The sequence below is a fragment of the Manis javanica genome, chromosome 8 (assembly GCF_040802235.1).
Source record: "Manis javanica isolate MJ-LG chromosome 8, MJ_LKY, whole genome shotgun sequence".
Classification (NCBI taxonomy): Eukaryota; Metazoa; Chordata; class Mammalia; order Pholidota; family Manidae; genus Manis; species Manis javanica.
The window spans coordinates 54,387,907-54,410,983 of NC_133163.1; positions in this window are offsets into that span (position 1 = coordinate 54,387,907).

A 23,077-nucleotide genomic window follows, 5' to 3' on the forward strand; every position below is an offset into this window, starting at 1 on the left:
GGTGTTAGAGGCACAAAGTGCCTTAAAGCCACTATGGAACTACTCATTCCAATTATAATTGAAATGAGGAGAGGCGTAAAGGATATGCACTGGACACCAGAACCATCTTCTATAAAGAGATTCTGAGGTGACTGGGCAGACATTTAGAATGAGTAAAGGACCTGTTTTCTGTCTTTCCAAGATTTTGGACTAGAAGAAACTGGGATTTGAAGTAGGATGGCCATATTGTACAAATATCACAAATTAGCTATGGCAGAGACTATGTATTAACAAGTGAATGCTGTCTCAAGGAACAAAGCCAGGCGGTGCAAGCTGTACAATAATTGGAGGCCATTGAAGGTTGGAAGGCCATGCCATGACTAGACACCCTCCCACAACATTAGACTGCCTATGCATGGATAAAGGAAGGAAGGGCACAGGGTGAGGATTCTGGATTTGACTGAGTACTTGGCCAACAGTATGGTTCTAGAAGGGACATCACTTAATACCTCCACAATTTATTCACCACCTCTAAAGGAAAAAAGAATTAGGAGAAATAAGAGCTTATGAATAAGTGATTCTATTATGGAGAAATAAAGGTCTGTATTTGTACATTTTTGATCACCTGAGTTATACTTTCAGAACTAAAATCTGGAATTCACCAAATTCTTTAGTCTCTGTCAGCATTAAACTAACTTGGCTATTGTTGCTTACAACTAAAGAAGTCTAACTAATACAAAAATTGCTTCCAGAGAATGAATTAGATGATTATCCTGTTCTCTTGGAAATGGGACTTGGTATTCTGAGACAATAAGATTTAAATCCACATTCTGGGAAGGAGAGCTAATAGCCCATGAGACTAAATGGAACCATGAGGGTGAAGCTCTGAGATCCAAGCAGCTGCCACCATGGAATAATTTTGAAAAGTGTGTAAATTCCAGTATTCCTGTGCTGTTGTGTGTGGTAAGTGCTTTTGATAGCACTGGATAACTTAAGAGGATAAAAGGTCAAATCACTAAATTGTCACTTTGTATCAAAGAATGAAACCCAGGAACCTTCTGACTCTGTTGAAAGGCACTTTTTTCTTTTTCTAGCAGAAGTCCTGAAGTCACTTGATCGACTATTATTTTGTCACAATAATTGATTATTGATTCTGAAAATTGCTGAATCATATCAATTGCATTCATATCCTCAGCAGGTCTCTTGTATGAAAGTTGGGGAACTAACCAAGGACCAATGAAGATTTGACGGTAAGAAAAAAAATGTCGAGAAAGTTTTAGAGGATCTGGATATGGAGTGTGGCAAATTGTAAGTCATCTGAAACTCCCTACTGACATGTTTGTAAGAGAAAATCCTCCTCTGCTACTGTGAGGAAGCCCATGCTGTTGCTGGTTAGTTACCAGATCCCAGAGTCTGCATTGCCTGGGCATTAGGGTGCAGAGTCAGAGGAGGGAATTAGCACACAGAATTTGCCAATTGAATTAGTCAAAAGTCTGAAAAAAATTGAAGGAGTTGGTTTACCAGGTATAACAACCAAGGCAGGTGTAACAAACTGTAGTTATCCTTTTCTTATTCATATGGCAACTAGACTTTTTTGAGATTCTGTATTTAATGGATGAGCTGGAGCCAGAGCTGTGATTCTAATGGCTTCTAGATTGAAAAATAAAGACTCAGACTCACAGCTGGCCCATTCTAAAAAGCACATATTGTCCAGGAATCCCTGTACATCATGCAGAACAGAGGCTGCCTTTGGGGGGCCAGTGGCCTGGATCTAGCCTGTAGACCTGCTTTGTTTGGCCTTCATAGTTTTGGCGCACACAGTGATTTTAAAACAGTTGATTTATATGCCAACAAACCTACATAAAAACTGTTATGTCCACCCTCTTAAAAGATCTGGCAACACTGAACTCATATTCCTGAGTGGCAGCAGTTTGCTGCTGTCTGCTTATGGGGCAGGTGTTCTTCAGTTTGCTCTGGTCTATCGCTCTCTAGAGCAGCCCTAGCAACCCTATTCCAGGCCACTCATTTAAAGGTGATTTTGTGATTCCTGGTGATGAGCAAGGAATAAAAAGACTTTGAATAATAGTCTATTTATCCTATATCCAATGTATCTACCCATACAGGTCTTGAATAATGAATTGAAGAAGCAGAATAATTTATGAAAAACACTTTTAGTGACTTCCTAGTTCTGATGAAAAATACGCAATTGAAATGGGCTCAGATTTTAGGAAGAACAGAGAGGCAGAGCCCAGGGTGTGGCACTAAACTAACAGAAGGAAACAGAATATACCTCCAAATGTGACCTTATTTGGACATAGGGTCATTGCAGATGTACTTGGTTAGGATGAGGTCACACTAGAGTAGGGTGGACCCTAAGCCAATATGCCTGGTATCCCGTAAAAAGGGAAAATTAGGACACAGACATGAATACAAGGGGAATACCATGTGAAGATGAAGGCAGAGATCAGAGCAATGCCACAGAAGCCAAAGAATGCCTAGGATCGCCAGCAAACCATAGAATCTGGAAGAGAGTCATGGAGCAGGTTTTCCTTCATAGCTCTCAGAAGAAACCAACTCAGCTGACATCTCTATCTTGAATTTATATGCTCCTGAACTATGAGGCGATAGATTTCTGTTGTTTAAGACACTTGGTTTGTAGTATTTTTGTTACAGCAGCCTTCACAAACATATATAGGTTCAATACTTTTAGTGGGTAAGGTCTTGGCTTTTCCTTCTATTCTCTTATCCAATATTCTTTGAATTATTTCCTGTTTGGGGGAAGGAGGCTTCAGATGAAGTCCTTTTTTTTTTCCCCAAAGAAAGTAACAGGCCCAGATACATATTTCCCACAAAGGAGTAGAATAGGTCACTGTGGACCTATTTAGTCTCACCTCTATCCTTTACTCATCCTTAAAGTCCCAGCTAAGGAGAAGGAAAGGGGAAGAGAAATCTACACACACACACACACACACACACACACACACACACGATTAGATTAACACTCTACTAGTCCCCCATAGATAGGAAGATTTTATTTACAATGGAAACTATTTATTGGGTTATTGGTCAATGCATATCTCCACACTAGACTGAAATCTATTGTAGCAGGCACAAATTGTGTTTTATATCCACTTACTAGTATAATAGTATTGATTTATACACCAACAAACCTTCATAAAACTTTTTTGGAGTGAACTAAATATTAGGTTTGTCTTATTCTTAAAGTCAGTAATTATTAGGTATAATTAACAGTGGAAAATATTTCATAATTAATTAAACTAAAAAACATTTATCTGTTTTAGAGTTCTTAAAATATCTGCCTTCATTGTTTTTGTGATAGAAGGTGTCTTGCCAGTGGTTTTCAGCCCCAGACAAGTTCACTATGGATTCAGTGAGACCAAGGAAATGACAGTTCTTGGGGTGAAAGGGTTTATACGCAACTTTATTCCCACGGTGGCAGGTCAATTACTAGAATCCCATCCATTCAGAGCGAGTCTGTATGCAGCAAGCCTGTCTCTGCCTCTGGGCCTCTGCCCCTGCAGCTGTCTCAGTCTCTGTCTTCAGTGTTGCCACCACTCCAGCCTCATCTCTGATCTCCTTCAGCCTTGCAGCCGTGCCACCATGCTGCCCAGAGCATTGGATGGGGCTCTTTATATAAAGTCAATAACGATGCTTTCCCTACATGTGTGTAGTGAGCTAGCCAACCAGGGCCAGGTGAGAATCCTGGCCACAGGAACCTTCACTTTATCCACACTGTGACTGTACACCATTACAGTATTTATTTACATATTGTCAAGTTGAATTTTCTAGAATTAAATGGAAGCTTCTTTTAGCTTTAAAAGTTGAAATTAGCATTAGTTAGCACCCAGATGAAAAAACTGTAAGTCCTTTGTTTCCTGTTGGGAGATCAGTCAAACTAACATGGATTTATCTATCTTATAACTTATTGTAAAAGAAACTGTCAAATTACCCCTGCCTTGTCAAAAACATGTCAGTGGAGAGTTAAATATAATTGAAAACAATCATTTTTATATATAACATTGAATGCTAGTAAAATATGCTCAAATGCTTGTCTCACACTAAATGAAAAAAAAAAGGAACAAGCTTACAAAGCAGCTGTTATACATATTTTTACATATGTTTATGCAAGTGCTCATCTGACACTGCCACTTCATGTCTAATAGGTATTCCATTCCACATTTACATCTTTAAGTAGAACTCTTGATTGCCCCTGCCTTTCAAAGTTGGTTCCTATCTTTTTTTGTTACAACTCACTCAATTTTTCAATACAAAAATCTAAAAGTCAGCCTTGTTACCACACTTTCCTTTACCTTCACATTTAAACCAATAGCAAATTCTGTTGATTTTAGCTTCAAAATGTGTATTTAATATGAATATTTGTCTCCATCTCTGCCACAATCTAAACCTAGACTGTTATTTTGTTGGGCCACTTCAATTGCCCTCTAAATGGTCTTCCTGCCTCTATTCTCCACATAAGAGATCATTTCACCATTAGTGGCTTCGCCTTGTGTTTAAATTAAAATATAAACCAATGACTATGGTCTTTGTATCAGTTGGGTCCCTCAAAAGATGGAGTTAAGAATGTTAAGGTTTTGGGCAGAAACACATTTGAAAGAAAAAGCGAGAGCAGGATTGGCAGAGATAGTGAAGTGCAGTTCAGATTTAAAAATGGCTTGCAACCCCCGCAGCTTGCTGTGGAGCAATGGTTGCTTATTAAAGGAGTCCTGCATTGAGTGGACATGGACATGGATGGTCAGGCCTTGTACTGAAGTCTTGCTCAGTCACCTGCTGGTGCTACCCCACAGAAAGCAAGCTATTAGCTTAAAAGCTGAGGTGGATCTGATGGTGCTGATAGCTGGAAGCTGTCAGTTAACCACATTCTTTGCAGCTGGTCAGTGAGTCATCTCTTGAAGACTGACTTGGGTAGTGAGTTTCTGTTTTTCCTCAATCTTCAAGGTTCTAAGTGCTTTTGGTCCTCATTCAAGTCTTCAGACTCACTCATGGCACCCTTCCTTGTAGTCACTGTTCTTTACTGTTCTTATACACACCAAGTCCTTTCCTGCCTCGGAATCTTTGAGTATTCTGTTTCCTCCAGAATGTTTTCTGTATGTATTAACTTAATTATAACAACAAGCCTATCAGGTGGATATTATCATTACTATCATTTTGCTGACAGGGGACTGAGACACAAAGAGGTTCAGTAACTTCCTCAGGGCTCCAGATCTAGTAAATTGTAGAACACGGGAGAACTGAATTTAGATGCACCAACAAAGACTTGAAAGACACATGAGGTTAACTTTCCTGTTTGGTACAAAATTAGGTGGGTCTTGGAGAATGACTGGTTATTATAGTTGGAGATAGCAATCACAGCTCTAGTTCCAGATTTGTCTTCTTTATTGGAGGAAATAAAAAATTTCCCTGTACCTAATATGCCACTATTGTAAATTCTTTCTCTCAGCCTCATCAGTAAATATAATTATAAGTTGTTTCCTTTATAATGACAGAGATAGCAGAACACCATTGTTGGTTTCCTCTAAAGCTATGCCCATTCTCCTGCTCCCTATCATAATAACTGTCCCTTTACACTTTCTATTTCCCATGTCTGTGTCTTAAATAAAATGTGTTTGCTCTTTCCTTACTGTAGTTATCTTCCATAAAAACATTGATATTTATTTAAGCATCTTTAAATGATTCATAGCTTCTACAATTTTACACTTCTCAAAAGATTAGGAATAGCTATGTCTGATTGAAGTGTTACTAATTAAAATATTAATTATGATTTATAAACACCTAATGTATATTATTAGAAGTCTGGGCAATTTTCCAATACTATACCATTTATTAAAGAAGATAAAGAACAAATTCTAATTAATAATATCCTTCTCCCTGTGAAGTTCATGCCCTTAACCCTGGGATCTTAACACTCCCAACCCCAACATGATCCCTTCTCCTCACAAGTTCAAAGATGGTCTTGATCAGTAAGGTAGAGCAGACTGGATGGTAGAGCAGCCTGGACTGGATGTAGACTCTGTCATCTCTGGGGATGTGTAACTCTGGTGTCTCCAGCTTTTTCCAAGTATTGGGGCAGACTTTTCTTTAATTTTTTATTAAATGGAATACTACACAATGGTGTTATGAGTGGGGAACATATTCTATATTCATGTTTTTAAAAAATAATAACAAAAAAGAATTACACCAAAGAGGATTTGGGGAAAACATAGTAACAGTGGCAGCATTCATTTGAATCTTCCCAAATCCTTACATAAAAAAAAGCAAGCAGATAGCAAAACCAAAAACCTGTAGATAATGTTTTTAACAAAACTACATTTCTCTTCAAATCCCAAAATGAAAGTGAATAGAAACACAGTACCAACAGATACCAGACATGCCGGTTATCAATATCTGTGCAAGGAAAAGCAGAGGGAAGCAACTTTCTTTTTGTTTGGGTGGTTGTTTTGTCTCTGTTTTTGTGGGTTTCATTTCTTTTTACTAGGCTGGGTTTTTTATATGCATGCACTAGTGAGCAGAGAGCTGAGGGCTGCAGTGGGGTGAAGGACAGTTCGACTACTTGGCTGGTTGGCACATTTCAAGGCTGATGGTCATGGAGGGTCTCCCCTCCGCCCCCCAGCCACCATGAAAGGAATGGAGCTGGAACACTAATACTAAGTTAAATCAGGGGCTTTGTTGTAGGTAACAAAGCCCTGTGGGCTAAGGGGGCTCTATCCAGGCTGTGGGGGCAGGGAGTGTGGTCTTGGGGGTGGTCTGGGGCTGCCTCTGTGTGGTGTGCAGCTGGTCTGGAGAGTCTGGGACCCCTGCCCAGAACAGGAAAACTTAAACACAATCAGCTTGAAAGTGCAGTGGGGAAACTTTAGGACAGTAGCTGTAACTGGGAGTGGGTGTTACCTTCTCTAAAATGACTGAGTGGAAGAGGTGGTCAGATGTGTGGAGTGTGGAGCAGGAATGCCCCAGAACTTCCAAAATGATACTCCCAGACTCTCTTTCAAGACAGAGCTCCACCCTGCAGGGAAAATACTGACAGTGGAGTGCAAATTGAGAGGGACAGAAGGAAAAAAGGGAAATATAATTAGAAATTAAAGAAGGGAACAGAGTCAGTGAATCTCAGAAAACAAGGTGCCATATTCTTAATACTACACAAAAATGAAAAGAGAGGGCTTTGTGACTTTAGAAAAGAAATCTGAGCCAAGTCTCTTAAAAGCATTAAAAAAATGAAATTCACACAATTATGAGGTATGAAATATTATCAAATGTCAGATAAAGTTGCCATAGGAAAAGTGAGAGTTAGGAGAAAAGAATATTACTATGGGAACTAAATTCTGTTGGAAAGACATGCTGAAAAAACAGATAAAAACTGAACACATTATTTAAAAGATGAGCCAAAAAAGATAAAGAAAATTCTTCAAAACACTAAAGAACAACATAAATCAGAATTAACTTCAGAAAGGGAAAAAAATGTCAAGTAAAATTAGAAACAAAAGAAATAAACATTTTAGAAATGGAGACTAAACTAGAAGAAATATAAGAGTAAACAAATATTGAAGACAGATGTGGTAGATGAATAGTGTCCCTGCCCTCTTTCCTCCACCCTTTCTAAGGAAAAAGGTGTCAAGTCCTAATTGCTAGAGCCTGAAAATGTTATTTTATATGGAAACAGGGTGATTAAGTTAAGGATTTTTAGGTGCTGAGATTATTGAGGATTATTGGGGGGATCCTAAATTCAGTCACATGTGTCATTCTGAGAGGGAGGCAGAGAAAATTTGATGGTACATGGAATAGAAGGTGACATGGTAAAGATGAAGGTAGAGATTGTAGTGATGTGGCCACAAGCCAAGGAATGCTGACAGCCTCTAGAAGTTGAAAGAGGCAAGGGAAGGATTCTCCCCCAGAACCTCCAGAGGGACAGTAGCCCTGCTAACATTTAGGCCCATGATACAGATTTTGGACTTCTTGTCTTTAAAATTATGAGGGAATAAACTTCTGTTATTTTATGGCACTAAGTTTGTGATAATTTTTTACAGCAGCCACCTGAAATTAATACCACAGGCAACTAATGTAACATACAGAAAATAGGAGTCCCTAAAGAAGAAAATCATAGCAAGTACAATTTAACAAATAAAAAAACTATAACTCAAGAAAACCTTACTGACCTTTTTAAAAAGTAAAAGTACATATGAAAAGAACACATCTTTTACCTGAGTTTTGACCTTGAATAAATAACACGAAGACATATGTAATAACTTCACTGGACTTTTAAGAAAAGAAAAATCATTTAAGCGTCTATCCAGAAAAGGTACATAGGAGATTAATAAAATGGAATCATCATCAGTCTTTCTGACAGCAATTTTTCTGTGCCAAAGAAAATATAGTAACATATTCAAGATATTTAGGGGAATATGTGAGCTAAGGATTTATATCGAGGAAAACTGGCCTTCCAATAAAAAGGAAGCATTATTATCAATTTTTAAGAAATTATGGAATATTATTTTTAGCTTTTCTAAGGAATCTACTACAAAATAAGTTTCAGAGTATGGAATTTTTAACTTGAAATATCATATTCAGTTCCAGAGAAAGTTTGAATACATGTTTTCTTCTGAGAAAATTCTATTACTTTGATGTGGAAGTACTTGGATTAATCAAGATATAAGCAGGTTAAGTCCATTACTATATTAAACAAATGAATCATGACCAAATGGGATTTGTTTTAGGAAGGCAGGTTAGTATAAATATGAAAATTGATTAAATTGCTACATTTAATTGGGACATTGGTATAAGACTGAAGGTGACCATAAAATATATGGTTCTTAGTAAAACTAGGATTAAGTGAGAATGTAAAGGAAGGATATTATAATATGTACTATGTAGTGAATATATCATTTGACAACATAAATATAATCATGAAAATCGGGGTAAAAATGAGAAAATGTGAATAGCATATGCAAAACAATTATAACTGCTTTAATTATTTGTAGTTTACTGTTAACATTATTTTTTGAAACTTTTATATTTTTAATATGAGATGAAATAAAGAAGTAATTATGAGATATCTTAATTCCATTATCTGTGTTCTTGAGAATCATGATCCTCCATATGGACAAAAGGAGATACAGAGTAATATAGACAAGTTGAGGCCAAGAACTCTCTAGTCCTGCATCTTAAGTGGAAATATTACTAACCTATGAGTTTATATCAATGTATATCTGTATTTATCCCATTGTGTCCACTGAAAAGGAAAGAATGACCAAAGCAGTAACAATAAACTTGCCTTATACAGAGATTGCCAACTTGAACTACCACTTCCCTTTAAAAGAGGTCAGGGCTTCTTGAATAGATGACTAATTTTAGGGCAGGTAGTGTAACAGATGAACCAGGAACATCTTGACATATTAGATTCAAGGAAGCTATCAGAAATACTGTGGTCATACAAAAAAGATTTAGGAGCTAACTTAGAAGAGTTGTCCACTAGCTGAAGATTGAGCAATTAGAAGTAAAAAAGATAACAATTAGATTATATAGAAGCTCATAAGGCCTTTTCATCCTTGAGTTTATAATGACACTTCTTTAAAAAAATCCAATTGGTCACATTTTTAAAAGATGAAAAATTCATTACCTTGAAAACTGTTTAAATAAAAGAACCAAGCATTTATTCTGCTTTTTCCATAAGAACTATTCCACTATGTAACTACATAGAAGAGAAGTATCTTATTAAAAAATTATTATAGTTAGTACATGAAAAAATGATAGGATTAAAGTAATACTTTTATACAACCCCACTGAAATGAATTAGTGGATCCAGGCCTGAGCATCAACCTCTGCTAACATCAAAGCAGGAAGTAACCAGATATGTGCTTCCTGATAATAGAACCCAGCAGAAACCCTTTTTTACTGTCAAAGGAATTCAATCTGAATTCGGTCAAACATCTTAATGCAGATGCCAACTTGCAAGAAATTCAGAGAAAGTCAATTGAACTGCAGTCAAATGCTCTCCCACTGAGCTATACCCCCTCTGAGAGTGTGTTAAACTGTACCATGAATATACAGTTAGTAAAATACAGAGGGTTGCAAAAACTACAGGTCAAATGGTCCAGGTTCTTTATCATATAAACTATAACAAAAAAAATGGCATAGAGGGCAGACAATTGTTGCCATAGGTTTTCTGCTCATAACATCCTACCATTTCTTTACTATCACATTTGATTAAAAGTGCAACTGTATAAAGAATCCTATATTGGCAATAATTTTTTTTCCAGTATTTTGAAGGCATTGCTTCATTGTCCTTTACCTTAACATGTGACTATTGAGAAGTCATAAGCAATTCTGATTTCCGTTCTCTTGCTCTTGACCCTTTTACCCCACTCCCTGAAAGCTTTTTAGATATTTTCTTTTTTCTCATGTTCTTAAATTGCAGTGATGAATTTTTTAATATTACTGTATTTCTCATTCCTTGAGTTGCAAATTTTGTGGAATTTTTAACTTGAAATATCATATTCAGTTCCAGAGAAAGTTTGAATATATGTTTTCTTCTGAGAAAATTCTATTACTTTGATGTGGAAGTACTTGGATCGATCAAGATATAAGCAGGTTAAGTCCATTACTATATTAAGCAAATATATCATGACCAAATGGGATTTGTTTTAGGAAGGCAGGTTAGTGTAAATATGAAAATTGATTAAATTGCTACATTGATAAGAAAAGAGAAAAGTATTAGGATCTAAATAGACATAGGAAAAGCATTTGATTATTTCAATATCTGTGCATGGTAAAAATCTCTCAGCAAGGGAGATTCTACAAACTTACATATCCTAAAACTTAAAGGTGACATCATAGTCAATGATAGGAACATTGAATTCTGTACTTTTGAGTTTTGGAAAAGGACAAGTTATGTCCACTGTCCCTACTTCCAATTCTTGTCCTTTCTGATATTCTAGACTCAGATAAGCTTTCTTCTCACATTTTGCCAATTCAGGTGCTTAAATTTCTACTTTCTCTGGTCAGCCAAGTCAGTTATCAATGTTCCACATGAGCTCAAGCTTCCAAAAGCTGGTGTTTCTTGTCAATTCTTTTCTTCCATGTTTTAGTTTTATTTATCCTTGTAATTTTCCCTTCCCTGTACTTAAAAAAATCCCTCTTTTGTAATTGTAATGAGGTTTCAGGTGATGATCAGTGGAAAGTCCACTCAGTGTTTGTTTGACGTTGTTTATGGTATCTTTTGCAGGGGATAAGTTTAAGATATTTGAGCTTTACAATCTGTCTTTTCATATAGATCATTTAAGTTTTTTGTGTGTGCTTAGAAAGTTCATTTCCATCTCAATATAATTAAAATGTGTGCCTTCTGATAGTTTAATAATTACTTTAATGTTTAAATTAACCCTTTAATCAATTTGATGTGTGTGTATAGGGATGTAGAGTGGGTCAGTGGTCTGACATGATTTTCAAATGGATAGCAGATTGTCCAATAGAATTTATTAAATGATCTACATTCTCCCCACTGGTGTCAATGCCAGTTTTATTTGGACTAAAAATGTGTTTGTTTTTTATGGAATATATACTCTGTTCACTTTACATCTTTTTTATCAATTCCCATGGCAGTTTATACTGTTCCATTTACTGTAACTACATGTTTTATTTCAATTGCTGATGGGACAATATTTTCTTCATATTTTCTGACTTTTTTCCACATGAGCTGTACAATTATATTTTTATATTCCATAACTATTTTGTTGAGATTTTATTTGAGAATAAATTTGAATTTTTAGTGCATTGTGAGACAGTTAATTTTCATTCTCAGTCAACTTAATACTATCAACTCTTTCAAGGTATTGATCATGTCTGCTTGGTTCATGACTTTATCCCCATTGTCTCACCTAGTGTAAGCATGCAGTAAAGTATTTTGTATGTTAATAAATAAAAACATGTGTATTCTTTCTTTATAACTGATACACTATCTGCTGCAATAAAAATGTAGTATTGTTAGCACCAGGCCCACTGAGGCAAAAATATTTCCTATCATTAAAGGATTATGTCTTTAAATTCAGAAAAATCTCAATTAGGTAAGAAAAGATAGTCACTTTTTATGTGTGTATATGAACATATGTTTATGACAACTTGTGCACAACATAATAAAAATCACGTCTGGTTGTATTTCAACATCTGCTAATTACATGATTTGGTCTAATGCCAGTAATATAATAAAATTATTAAAAATGTAAACTGCTTTATGACTTTAACATTTAAGCAATTAGGTTTTAAAAACAAAATCTGTACATAAATTTAACTTTGGTCATGAAAGCAAGAATTTGTCATATATATCATATTATTACCTATTATGTTTCTATTTTAAAAAATTTAACCTTGGCTTTCAAATGAATATTTTTTTATTTCATCCAAAATATTGAAACTTTTTCTTTACCCTCTTTTCACTTTGTAAACAGATTACTTTGTGGACACCAATCTTACTTTAGACTTTTCTGTGTTCACTACACCTTTTTCTCTTTAGGAGTTAAGAACATGGAACTGCCTGGGATTAGAGTTGTGCCTCTGGATGCTGACTGTGGGAACAATATTACCTCATTTGGTATTATTTGACAAGCCCTTGATTTAATAAATGGAAGATTCCAAGTTTACAATTAATTTGGATTCTCATTATCAAAGACACTATCCCTAAAGCTGGAAAAATAATAAAATAAATAAATTGTAAACATTTAGGGACAGATGAATTACCTCCCTCATATTATCTGAACTGCTGCATGTTAATCTTTGGGAAACATTTACTAATTTCATGTTTTTTAGGCAAAGGAGATATAGGTGTATTTCCCTTTCCTGATCTAGGTGTTGCCATTGGAGTAAATTCTTTGATAAGAAGCCATGTAGTAGAGTATGATTTATTATAGTGTCAATTCTCTAATGTAATATACTAGCATGTTAAGTTTGTAACTCTTCATTTTATATCAGATCAATGGAAGAAAGTCTGAGAGGCTTAGCTATGAAAATTTCTTTCCATTGTATTATTTTTCAGCACGCCAACTTAAAGTTTTTGCACAGTTGAATTTTAAATGTTGAAAATAGTTTTGTACATCTATTTTAGGCAGATAAGATAACTTATACAGTAAGCTATTTAGCAGTTATTTACACACACACAATAAGGACAACATGAGACAAAAGGAAGCAAAATCCTTTCCAACTGATTAAGAAGCAATTTAATAGTGTTTCAAATATGTATCATGAGCTACTTTAACTTGAGATCATTCTGTTTATCTCATGTTTTGTAAACGGATTTTTTTCACTAACCATAATTGTTCACATTTACTAGGTCACTAAATCTTAGAAAATAAAGTTCCATGTTTATATCTGCATAATAGTGCATCTTGTGATTACATAGTGAGTTATTTAGCCATTCACCTGTGTGATGGACTGAATTATATGCCCCAAATTCATATGTTGAAGCCCTAATCTTCAGTGTGACTGAAATAGGGCCTCTAAGGAAGTAATTAAGGTTAAATTATGTCATAAGGGTAGGGGGGTCCTATTTGATAGGACTGCTGTTCTTTTTTTTTTTCTTTTAATTTTTTTATTAAGGTATGATTGATATACACTCTTATGAAGGTTTCACATGAAAAAACCATGTGGTTACTACATTTACCCGTATTATCAATTCCCCACCCATACCCCAATGCAATCACTGTCCATCAGTGCAGCAAGTTGCCAGAGATCCAGTATTTCCCTTCTCTGTGATACACTATTCTCCCTGTGATCCCCCACACTATGTGTATTCTGCTGCTTTTGGGTGTAGAGTTCTGTAGATGTCTGTGAGGTTCATCTGTTCTAATGTGTCGTTCAGTGCCTCTGTCTCCTTACTTATCTTCTGTCTGGTTGATTTGTTCTTCAGAGTGAGTGGAGTGTTGAAGTCTCCTAGAATGAAAGCATTGCATTCTATTTCCCTTTTTAATTCAGTTAGTATTTGTTTCACATATATGGGTGCTCCTGTATTGGGAGCATAGATATTTATTATGGTTATATCTTATTGTTAGATTGACCCCTTTATCATTATGTAATGTCCTTTGTCTCTTGTGCCTTTCTTTGTTTTTAAGTATATTTTGTCTGATACAGGTACTGCAACTCCTGCTTTTTTCTTTCTATTAGTGGTGTGAAATATGTTTTTACATCCCTTCACTTTTAGTCTGTGTATGTCTTTGGGTTTAAAGTGAGTCTCTTGTAGGCAGGATATAGATGCGTCTTGTTTTTTTTTATCTATTCAGTGACTCTATGTCTTTTGATTGGTGCATGCAGTCCATTTATATTTAGGGTGATTATTGGTAGGTATGTACTTATTGCCATTGCAGGCTTTAGATTCTTGGTTACCAAAGGTTCAAGGTTAACTTCCTATCTAAGAGTCTAACTTAACTCACTTAATATGCTATTGCAAACACAATCTAAAGGTTCTTTTCTTTTTCTCCTCCTTTTTCTTCCTTCTCCATTCTTTACATATTAAATATCATATTCTGTACTCTTTGTCTATCCCTTGATTGACTTTGGGGTAGTTAATTTAACTTCACATTTGATTAGTAATTAGCTTTTCTACTTTCTTTACTGTGGTTTTATTATCTCTGGTGACAGGTATTAAACCTTAGGGACACTTCCATCTATAGCAGTCCCTCCAAAATACATTGTAGAGATGGTTTGTGGGAGGTAAATTCTCTCAGCTTTTGCTTATCTGGAAATTGTTTAATCCCTCCTTCAAATTTAAGTGATAATCTTGCTGGGTAAAGTAATCTTGGTTCCAGGCCCTTCTGCTTCTTGGCATTAAATACATCATGCCACTCCCTTCTGGCCTCTAAGGTTTCTGCTGAGAAGTCTGGTGTTAGCCTGATGGGCTTTCCTTTGTATGTGATCTTATCTCTCTCTCTGGCTGCTTTTAATAGTCTGTCCTTATCCTTGATCTTTGCTATTTTAATTACTATATATGTTGGTGTTGTCTTCCTTGGGTTCCTTGTGTTGGGAGATCTGTGTATCTCCATGGCCTGACAGACTATCTCCTTCCCCAGATTGGGGAAGTTTTCACCAATTACCTCCTCAAAGACACTTTCTATCCCTTTCTTGCTCTCTTGTTCTTCAGGTACCCCTATAATGTGAATATTGTTCCATTTGGATTGGTCACACAGTTCTCTCAATATTCTTTCATTCTTAGATATCCTTTTTTCTCTCTGTGCCTCAGTGTCTTTGCATTCCACTTCTCTATTTTCTATTTCATTTATCATCTCCTCCACCATATCCAATCTGCTTTTAATACCCTCCATTGTGCTCTTCAATGATTGGATCTCTGACTGGAATTCATTCCTGAGTTCTTGAATATCTTTCTGTACCTCCATTAGCATGTTAATAATTTTTGTTTTGAACTCCCTTTCAGGAAGAGTCATGAGGTCCATGTCATTTTTCTCAGGAGTTGTATTAATAGTTTTACTCTGAACCGGTTCCTTTGGCATTTCATATTTGTATATGGTGCCATCTAGTGTCCAGAATCTCTACTCTCTGGAGTTGCTCAGCCCCTGAAGCAATGTTGGGGGTCCAGGGGAGTGGTATTGGTGCCTGGGGGGAGGAAAGAGCTGTTTTCTGCTTCCCGGCTGCTATGCCTGTTTCCACTGCCTGAACCACTGGCCTGAGTACACAGGTATAAGCCTCTATGCTTTGCATTTGTAGTTGCTGTAGACAGATCTTCCCTCTGGCTGGCCTAACGCCAGGGTAGGGTTTGCTGGTTTGCGAGCCAGGTGGGGCTGCCTAGGAGAAAGGCTCTGTAGGCTGCCTATCACGAAGGGGGTCCTTGGAGTTGTATTGACAGCCAGGGATCTGGAGCCCCTGAAATCATGAAAGTTTCCAACCTGCTGGGCAGAGTGCACCCAGACAATTTTGTCTGCCTGTCCTTTCTCCTGAGCAGTGAACTCTGTGCAATCTGTGCCCGGTTAGCAGCGCTCTTGCTACGGGCTTCCTTGTTAGGAAGTCTCTCAGACTGCCCACCTTTCTTTTGTCCCAGAGCAACCAGATATGAATTCCTGCTTTCCACAAGTGGCTGGAATCTCAGTCTCTCCAGGAATTCTGCCTGTCTAAGCTTTCCAATCCCCTAGTTACGAGAGTATCATGAAAGCACCTTGAAATGTAGGTTTTTGCTCCCAGAGCAGATCTCCCAAATTAGGTATTCAGCAGTCCCAGGCCTCCACTCCCTCCCCTGCTCTGTTTTTCTTCCTCCCCCAGGTGAGCTGGGGTGGGGGAAGGGGTTGGGTCCCACGGAGCCACAGCTCTGGTACGTTACCCTGTTTCATGAAATCTGCTCTTTTCTCCAGGTGTATGCAGTCTTGTGCAGTCCTCTTTCCTGTTGCTCTTTCAAGATCAGTTGTATTAATTATGTTTTTGTATTAATGCAGTTTTAGGAGAAAGCCTCAGACTCTCCTCTAACGCCGCCATCTTTAATCCAAAAATCAGGACTAGTGTTCTAATAAGAGAAGGAAGAGACACCAGAGATCACTCTTTTTTCCACCAAGGAAAGGCCATGTAAGTAAGGAATGACGCAGTGAGAAGGTACCTTGCAAGCCAAGGAGAGAACCAACCCTGGTAGCACCTTCATCTTGGACTTCAGTCTCCAAAACTGAGAAACAGATCTCTGTGCAGTCCCCGAGTCTGTGGTGTTTTGTTGTGGCAACCCCAGAAGACTGACACATTCTGTTAGTGCATATTTAGTTTATGTTTTACTATTCCTATTTTACTATTATATATTACTATTTACTATTATATTTTAGTATTTACTCTTTTATATGTTTGTTTTATTGTTATATTACTATCACAGGAATTCTTGTCCATAATCTTTATCTATATCTCTGTTTTTTTTATAGTAAGATGCAATATGTAGAAATTTTGAGTTTAAAGTGGAGGCCTGGGATTGCTGAATACCTAAATCAGGAGATCTGCTCTAGGAGCACAAACCTACATTTCAAGGTGCTTTCATGATACTCTTGTAACTAGGGGATTGGAAAGCTTAGACAGGCAGAATTCCTGGAGAGACTGAGATTCTAGCCACTTGTGGAAAGCAGGAATTCATATCTGGCTGCTCCTGGGTCAAAAGCTAGGAGAAATTTTTGTCTACAATTTTTTGTCCAGAAGTTTTTTTATACCTGTTTATACTGCTTTAGTTGTATGTAAGAGTCCCTTTTATCATAGGCTTGCTAAAATTTCATTTTAACAAAAAAATTGTTTTTTTTGAAGTAAAACATAAACACTTTTTTTCATGTGAATTTAGACTTATTTATTTTTGAATTTGATAATCTTTTCAGATTTATGGGTTATTTTTTATTTTTTCTATAGTGGTTTGCCTTTCACGTTTTTTACCCATTTTTATGGTATAGTTTTGAAAAACAATGATAAAATCCATGAAGTTATACTCTGAAAAACTTTTGTTTTTATTTCTTAAGATGTAATTGACTTTTAGGGCTTAAGGAAAATACAGTTGTACCTATGCTACATCCCCATTAGACATTTAAGATATTCATTTATTCACTTATCATTTGAGAAATACTTATTGAATGCCTTCTATGTGCCTGGCCTTTGCCTAGGTCTAGTATTAGAGCACTGAACATAATATTGTCTTGACCTTCTGAAATTTATATTCTCATGAAGAGGGGTCAGAAAGCAACAATGTGTCAGATGGTGTTAAACTCATAAAACAGAGGAATGGGTATGGGAAGGACCAGGAGTGGGTGTGTAATTGCTATTTTACATAGATGTGTCAGGGAAGGTCTCTGACAAAGTGATTTTTAAGGTCTGAGGGAAGTGTGAGGGTGGGCGTGTTATGGATTGAGTTTGTTCTTGGTTCTTATCCCCACCATAATAAAGAATTGAAGGGCAGAGACACAGTAGAGAAACAGAGGGCAAGTGTTATTTGAAGACACTCCAAGGGAGGAGGGGGCCAGAGTCAGGGTAGAGGAAAGCCTAGATCTGTTAGGGAAGGGTCTATTTATCTGAACCTAGTCAGGGGGCACTTTTTTGATTGACAGGTTTAGGTCATTTGATTGACAGCTCTAGTTATACACCTGATACTGGTTCACATGTCTTTTCCCAAAATGCACATGGAAAAGCTCATGATGGGGAGGCAAAACCACAATTTTATTTTAATGAGATTATGGTGAGTTGTGGTTTGAGTTTTTTTAGATTATGTCTTTCAGGACCTGGTTGAGACCGATTTGGCCTAGTCCCCATAGGCAAGAAGTTACCTTCCTACAAAGCCTTTGTTGTCTTCACTGGTGACCCCCTATCCGGACAGTTTAGGCAGTTTTTTCCTTGAAACCTATCTGGGCGGCTTCCTCTTTGAGCCTTATCTTCCCCTTTCCTGGCTGCTTATGTCTATCTTTCTATCTAACAGCCCAAGCAACTGTCTGGAGGAAAAGCTTTCCCAAGGTGGGGAATGCCAATGCAAAGGCCTTGATGCGAGTCTGTCCTTGTTTGGTAATCAGTTTGTAAAAATTGTATACTGATGTTAATATTGCATTTTCAGGAGCCTACATGCTCTTTGAGTTTGGTATTAAATAGGAGATGACTTCTCATTTAAATATGAAGATGGTTAGGATTAAAGTTACAAGTCTATTTTCTTTGTTTAATTGTTCAACCAATATTTATGAAATAGGCAATTTCTTAAACACTTGGACACATCAGTGCAAACAGATACAACTTTCAACACTTTTTGATTAGGATTGTATGTATTGTTATATTGAAATGATGGTGGAAACTACTTCATGAGTTGCACTAATGCATTGGATATTTATGGCAGCATCTCTAAGCCTGGGTTATTTGAGAAATTTTAATAACTTTCCAAGAAAGTGTTTCTTTGTCAAATAGAATTTGGAAATGCTACACATCTTTGCCTTTTTATGAAGAGCTTTCCCACTAAGGAACTGTAAATGCACAGGTCTTGAAAATGATGTGTGCTTATATTAGCATATTGATAGCTATGTAAAATCCTAAAGAAACATTTATTTTTCTGATGAATATTGACAAGCTATGGGAAAGCATCTTGTGAAATATCAGATTTGATTATTAGATAAGTACACTGAACTTCTTCATTTTTTCCCCCTGAAACCAGGTAAGTATTATATTATGAAATAAAACTACCTTCCTAAATCACAGTTTATTATTGCAAAATTATGTCTTTAACACAACAGTTTTGAAGTAAGCCCAGTTATAATAAATTCAGAGTAATATAATATCAAAACCCTGTATTTAAGAAGACACTATATTAGACTGTCTTTCCTCACCAAAAATTTCAAATTTCAATTTACAAATAGAGCACCAATTGAAAACCCCTACTTTGTGTAGGTAGATAAGGTTTCTTGGGTGGTTCTGCTCCCTGGTGAGTATTCTTTTTCTTCCAGTACCTTGTGAAGCTTTTCAGTTTCCCCTAACACAGGAAATCACATATTTGCTTTTACATTGAACTAACTGTTACTGGTACTTCACACTGAATTTTCATTCAACTAGGTACTGAAACTGGAGATAATTTCAGTCTCAGAATTCTAACACCTCACTCACTGGGAAGAGGAAAGACAGAGGTGATACCTCTTTCCTGGAACAGGAGGGTAGTTGTTCTCTCCTTGGTAAAATATTTAGAAGGTTCAATCTGTTCTCTTACTTAGATAATTTAATATGTGGGAACTAAAGCATTCAGCGAGATTTTTTCTTTGACCATCTGTTGTCTTGTATGTATGATTTGTTTGTTTCACTAACTAGTAATATCCATTTTTAACAGGCAATTCTTAATATAAAGGTTTCATTGCTCAGTTATTATTTTATCATGTATTTTTCCTACATATAAATTATTTTGATTAGTGTTTTGGTTTAGTCAGATACATCTTTGATTTTTCTTCTGAAAGTATATGTGAAGGGTATATTTCCTATACTTTATGAGTACCTGAATGCCTAAGGATTTAATTCATTTATTTCCAAATGAGAATAATAAGTTGGATGGGTTGGTTTTTAAATTGAAATATTTTCTCTTTGAAACTCAAATTTAGGTAGAACGCTTTATTATCAGTGGGTAGAAATTTTGCTTAAACCAGACATCATAATATATATTAATTCAATCAATCATTTATTGCATCCATTTAACACTGTTCATTGAATGCTCAGGAGTAATAAATTTCTTTTTTCTTATTGTCTACTAGGCAGACATTAAACAAATGATTATTACATATTTAATTACATCTGTCAGCATATTTATAGAACATCAAATTCATTGAAATTCACTAACACATATTAATACTTCAGAAGACAATTACATGATAAATGTTTATTAGGGAATTGTAAATAAGGCCTGAATTAATATATTTATCAGTATTGCCTTCTGGGGTGTTCATACTCTGTCTTAAAATGATAAAAGAACTTTATGCATTTATTTTTGTTCAGTTGAGTATAAGTTTTGCTAATATGCAGCTGCAATTGTGATAAACATTTGAGGTGGTCATCTTCTGGATAGGTGTATCTGCTGCTTCACAGCTGTCTATAGTATAATTACTCATGTAATGCATGACCTTAGATGAAAGTGATAATAGTAAGGCTTTATTTCTCTGAACAATTGGGAATGCTAAGGAAAGTAATCAACTTAGAAGATGACATTTTATTTAGGAAACTGATGACTACATGGTACTGATAAATGATTAAAGAGAGATGAATTATCTTGTCAGAATGGAAGCATACTTATTTTTTATGACAAAATAGTTTTTTTCCATAATATGTATTTTTAAATGCTCAGAGGAAATGAGACATTTAAGTAGAAGAGTGGGAGAAATTTAAGTAGATAATGATGTTTTCCAATTGTAAGCATGGATGTCAATGAGCAAAATGGGTTGCTTCATTAAAAAACTTTGTAGTGTCATGTCACCACCATTTGTGGTGTATGTTTATATAGCTCCAAAAAATTACAAAAAAGTAATTCTTTTCTTTTCCAGAATAGTGTCAAATTGACAGTTTAAATTACTAAATCAATAAGGTTTTTGAATGGATCCAATCAATTGCTCTTATAGATTCAGGTTTAAGATGATATCTTCAGGGCTTAGTGAATGTCTCTTTTCCACTCTAGCAGGTTTGATATAAAATATTATCACAAAGAGTGAGTCTAATTCCACCTCCTACATGTGGCTGGAGGCTAGCAGTCCTCCTTTGGGAACTGCAGGAAACCTCTTCTTTCTTCTGAAGTGATTTTTTTGACATATATTCAAATATGACTTGAGAAAATAATCTCCAATATTAGTGGAGGTCAGTTATATAATCACTAGTAAGGCAGTTTCATTATATTTTTCAAGAAAGGTGTTAAGCTGCTGTTGTGTGTGTGTGTGTGAGTGAGAGAGAGAGAGAGAGAGACAGACAGACGAGACAGTGAGTGGGAGAGATTCTACCTCTGGCTGGTACTATGCTGCTTAGCTTTGGAAATAAATGAGTAAGTAATCATGTTTTTGAGCAGCTTGCCATGTAGTGTCTACCTTTGGTGCTCTGTCCCCCACTCTTTGCCATGAACTTCTCCAATTATGGGTCAGGAAAAAGGATTGCTTATTATCATTTTTTAATGTGGTCTTTATTCTTTCATAGGGGAAGTAGTTTTCAAAGCAAAGGGTACATCTATATGGTGTTTGTTATGTTAAGACAGTGGGAAACACAACTTTGGAAATGTTTTTGTAATGAATTATTATTTCTTAAAGGGGAAACTTCCTAAAATGGTTTTATATTTTTAGAAATTGTGTTTTCCTGTAGTGCATTTATAAGATAAATGAATAAACCTAAAGGGCTTCATTTTTATTGTTGTTCTATTAACATTACAGCTTTTGTTATAAAGATTTTCAGCATGTTTCATTAAAAAAATGAAAAATTTAGTTATTTATATACAGCTTAATATACGCTTTTCTAAAAGATTGAATATGTAACTTTTCTATATGTACACTGTTCACAAATTACTAATTTGTCTTGGGTTAAGCAGAAGTAATAAGTTTTGGGTAGCATGTCTGTTACATAGCTTGCAGAGCTGGGGACAATTTGAACTGCTAATTAATTTATGTCTTTCCTTCCTCTATTTCACAGTATTATTTCCTGTAGAAACCTATCATGATAATAATTATTTTCCTTTTCTCCTTTGCCATTACATTTTTCCTTGGCAATGGATTTTTAACTTAGCTTCATTTTTTTGAGATATTTATTACATAACAAAGTAATATCATATGCTGTAACAAATAATAAAGCCATTACTTCTGTAAACAATCCAGAGTATGAAATCAAATGTCACCAATATCACTAACGCTAGTCCCCATCATCCTTTGATACTATCCTCCCTACCAGAGATAAGTCCTCTTTCTTGAGATACTCTGTCACTTGGCTTCAGGGACTCTGCTTTTGATTGATTTCTTCTTACCTTAGGGCTCTTCCTTTTAAATGTTTGCTGACTCCTTGTCTCCCAGACCTCTAAGCAGTAGAATGCTCTAGGTCTTAGTCATCAGTCATCTTCTCTCTATACTCACTTCCTAGGTGACCTAATCCAGACTCAGTTTTTTAAAAATCATAATTATCTTGAAGATTTCCATATTTGAATTACCAGTCAAGAAATTTCTTTTGAACACTAGACTTCTATATCTAAGACCCTATTAAATTTTTCTACTTCTAGATGATTAATAGCAATCTCAAATTTAATATACATCAAGACCCAAACCTCCTTTTCTAGCCATCACTATCCAGCTTCCACCTCTCCTGTTTTCCCCAACTCTCCTAGATGCTTAATCCAAACATCTTGGAGTCTCTTGCACTCTTTTCTTTTTCTCATAACTCACATACAAGTGCATCAAGGAATTGTTTGATCTTTACCTTCAAAATTAGATCCAAAATTAATTCTCTCTACCTCTAGGGGAGCCATCCTCATTCCATGCCACCATTTTCTCTTGCCTGGATGGTTGCAGTTGCTTCCTAATTGACTTTCCATCTTCCCCCTCCTTTTAAAATCTCTTGTCCATTTTACATCCAGATGATCAGCATTTCTCTACTCAAAACTCTC